This window comes from Papaver somniferum, chromosome 4 (assembly GCF_003573695.1).
Source record: "Papaver somniferum cultivar HN1 chromosome 4, ASM357369v1, whole genome shotgun sequence".
In the NCBI taxonomy this organism is placed as follows: domain Eukaryota; kingdom Viridiplantae; phylum Streptophyta; class Magnoliopsida; order Ranunculales; family Papaveraceae; genus Papaver; species Papaver somniferum.
In genome coordinates this window covers 7,357,272-7,361,710 of record NC_039361.1, presented here as the reverse complement: position 1 = coordinate 7,361,710, position 4,439 = coordinate 7,357,272, and the positions used below count along the sequence as shown (strand labels likewise).

The following is a 4,439-nucleotide window of genomic DNA, read 5'->3' as shown; positions in this document are numbered from 1 at the left end:
AGCAATTCTGGCCATGTTTATATATGCACCGAACATCTCTTAAATGCAGGACAGAAATTCCAATCATTTAAATCCTGGCTCCACCACTGTAAGCCGTGTATTCGACTCCCGCTTATGCGTTTGAAATGTTTACATCTTAATAAGTTACCTCAATGTTGGTTGATTGGAGCATAATCTATCGTGCATAACATTGTCTCCTTATTGAAAATATGTCTTGTTAGGCGGGAGAATTGCTATGGCTCGATTCTAGAGAATCGGCTAGATGTAGCAAGGGTCTTACTGGTTGACATTTTCCTTTCCTTGGCTTGGCTAGATGGTAAAAACATGGCCAAGAAAATTAGCACCATAGTGGTTGCTCTTACTAAAGTCCACTCCATAACTCAAAGTTTACATCGTTACACGAAATTTACATTTAGGATGAACTGGTTACACCTTTCTATGGCCACCGCCATAGCCCTTTGTTGTTTTTTTGCCCTATCGATGAAGAATTTGGTGTAAACACGAATTATTGGTAAAGAATTGGGGAAATGAAGAACTTGGTGTAGCAAAGTTTTAAGAATCATCATCCAATAACTTAACATTGTACTGTAGTCGCATCGGCTGAAACATAACCAACTCAAAATATGGAATTGAGTTGATTAAGTTTTCCATGTCTTTCATGACAGCATGCATTAGTATTCTTGAAATTGTCTTTAAATTCAGCACTTTCCAAAATGACATGGGTGTTTGAATGATGAAGTAACAACAAACAGTGAATCTAATTCACTTTGTGAAAGTGATATTCAATAACAAGAGAGGAAATAGTGAATAACACTTCAGTACTGCGATTCCCGCTGTTTAAGAGAAGATGGACTGGAACAGATGTAGGGTTATCTATAAACAAAAGATATGGGTCAGCAAAGATGTTATCATAATCAGACTGGCAAAGTGCACTTCTTTTGTGAATGCCCTAACAAATGACAACGACCGCACCCAACAACTCCTTTTGGCCTCTTAGAACTCTCTATCTGGAGAACCTTCTTTTTGGTCGACCAGGCTGCCTACGAATCTTGGGTGGACGTATGGAGATATCAGCTTTATCAACTCCACCATCGCCATAGGTCTCAAGGGTATTGCTTCGTTAAGACCACAAGACTAGAATAGGGTTTATTATTTCTTGTGGTTTATTATTGTCTTCCAGTGAATCTTGTCTGGAATAGGGTTTATTATTTCCCCATAGGTCTCAAGGTAACTTGCCATTGTGAAACAGCGTTCAGCAAATGACTGCACATTAAGACCACAAGAAATTAGGGCTGCAGCAGCATGTGCACAAGGTAAACCATAGATCTGCCAACGACAGCAAGAGCAAACACGACTGCGTATGTCCACAATACTTGTCCTCTCCGTCGAAACAATCTCAAACTCTATCTCATTTGCACGAAGGACTTGGTAACAACGTGAATCTGCAATAGCTTCTGCAATGCGCTTCTCAGCTGACGGAACAAGAATAGAATTATTCCAACTCATTCCCATGTTACGCCGATCTCTGTACCATGATGTTAACTGACGGCGAATATGCTCCATCATTTGCACAATGGGGATTTCTTGACCTTCTCGAGCCCAATCATGTAATAACTCTGTTACTCCTAAAGTAAAGTGACCGTATCGTACTCCTTCAAAATGCGCTACAGCCCAAAGACGGGGAGGGAAACGATGAAACCATTGCAAAACATCTTGCGAAATCTCATCTCAGAGATCTTGGATTCAAATTCAACAGCAGTTAAAGCATAAACAGCACTCCAGAAAATGTTTACCAATTTTGCGTCCTTAAACTCATCGCGAAAATTTTCACTAACATGACGCAAACAAAACCCATGAAAAGCACTAGGAAAATGAGTGTCCACCGCATCCAAAATACCTCTTTGTCGGTTAGATAATATCGTAAGCCTTGGCATACTCTCAGTATTCATTCCAAACAGTTTTCTCAACTCTGAAAGGAACCACATCCAATTTTCATCGCTTTCTGAATCAACAATGGCAAATGCCAAAGGGAACAACGTATCTTCAGCATCAACAGCTGCAGCACAGAGTAAAGACCCGAGATATTTTCCTCTGAGTTGGGTTCTGTCAACTTCTAAAAGTGGCCTGCAAGATTTTATAAACCCGTATATTGATGCACGATACGAAACAAAGAGACGCTGAAAGTGATTCTCGTGCCCAACAAAAACTGATGCGATGCTTCCTGGATTTGTCTTCCTAACTTGTTCACAATACGCAGGAAGGAGACTGTAACCTTCTTCAAATGTTCCATGAACTGCAGCCATACTACGCTCCTTCCCCCGCCATGCCTGCATGTACGAAACCGCAACCCCATGTTGTGCGCGTATATCCTGCAAGATTTCCTTTGGTTTGTATTGTGGATTTTCTCGCAGACGTGCTTCAACAGACCTAGCAACCCAACCAACATCAGCTTGCTGATGATAGTGATTTAAGACACCTGCACATGTGTGTTCTGTACGCAAAGTTCTAATCATAAAAGTCGGAACACCTGGACATTTTGCTGCATGGACGCGCCATGGGCATCCTTCCACCGAGCATTTGGCTATAAACCGGCCTCTGTCTGACTTTACAACACGAAGGTCAAAATGCAATGCTATAGAGAATTCTTTTAAACTCCTTCGACATGTTTCTACATCAGCAAATTCTTGCCCTATAACTAAAGAATTGCTGGCCATATATTCGCCGAATATAATAGTTTCAGCTATGAGCACCAATCATATACACATTACACAAGAATTACTATCAGAATAACCCCAATCTAAGAACTGATGGAAATTATATGCAGGACCTGCAAAAAGACAGCTTGTCAGAATTAGAGGAAGTCAGCCTAAAAGAGTGAAGTACAGAAAAATGGCGACGATAAACCAGTGACTTTAATTATTGAGTCAACAAATCTAAAAGCGAAATGGAATTTCTATTCGCAGGCAGATAAACCTGAACTTCCAAGTGGCAACTACCATCTCAATGCCAGGAGGCGCAAAGCACAACGTAGAAACGAAAATCGGAACAGTTACAATTGTATGTTAATAGCATAAATGTGGCTGTGTCAGTGAGTCAGTGGGAAACGTATTTGTGAGAGCGTGTCTCACACTGCTGAGAAGTGTAAGAGAGTCATTGTACTATTTGGTGTCTTCACTTACACAATCTAGAAGCAAACAAAACAAACCAAACCAAAGAATCTGCAATAAAGGTTGTATTTATGCATTTCCATGTACCAAGAGTTCCACAAGATGAATTAGGACAGGTTATTAACAATGAACTATGAATTAGAAAAAAAGATAATACCAGATTGGTGTCAACAGAAATTGTTTGTTCACCGCAGTATAAATAGAAATGATATATCCGTATCTTGTCATTCTTAATATTCAAAACTAAGATGACATGGAAATAGAAATGCACTAGTGGTAAATCTGCTAGAAAATTATTTAATTTCATAATTACCAAGAAAATTTATGAATTTAGAATATGAACGAAACCCTAACTAATCTTCGCACAAGAACTCAAACTAACTAGCTAAAACCCATTTCTAAACGAAACCCTAACTAATCTTCATACAAGCAGTTCATGCGACAGTTCGAACACATAATAATGCAAAAAAGAAAGATATGAATAACTTTACCAGTGATTTTAAGAACCGATTTCAGAAATAAGTAATGTTCTGAGTGATGAACTCCCCGGTTAATTTGTATGATCGAACTCAAGAAAGTTCAGATCATCGAAGAGATAGTTGGAAATTAGATTTAGAGACTGGAACCAGAAACCCTTCTGAAAATTGTAAATTAAATTGGGGATTTTGAAATAGAGATGAAAATCATATCCAAAATTGACTTTAACTACCAAATTGCCCCTATTTATTTATGATACTGTTCTGTTGCACCTTTTTACGTTTTGCAAGGCCAAGCAGGTTTGGGTTTTGGCTTACCTATAGCCAGATTCTAGCCAAACCCAACCACTAGTTAACAATTCGGGGTACGGATAGTAGTTCGGGACGGCATACGTACGGGAATTATACGGATTCGGTCAAAAATCCGGTCAACACTTCGTTATTCGGACAGTAGTTCGGAACGGCATACGTACGTGCGTATTCGTTTTATAAATGTGAGATCGGCACTTAAAATTCGGCTTACATATATGATAAATTGATAAGTGTTATGACCTTATTACGAGACTAATTTTATATTTATATGATTTGTAAGATAGAAAAAATATTTTAGCGTGATTATTTAACAAGAAGTAAACAATTTAATCGCATATGTATTTAAATCGTATTTATAGACTTTTAACAAAAATCAACACATAAAACACTGGTTAAACAAATACCGATAGAAAATTTTAACTGAATAATTGTATTTAAATATAAAGTATATACAAAATCAAACAAAAACCAATCAACAGAATTC

At 38.2% G+C, this 4,439-nt stretch overlaps 1 pseudogene; it reads right to left on the bottom strand.

Moving 5' to 3' along the window:
- Positions 1-677: 677 nt before the first annotated feature.
- On the bottom strand, positions 678-3,793 carry LOC113274684 (annotated as a pseudogene).
- Positions 3,794-4,439: the final 646 nt, after the last annotated feature.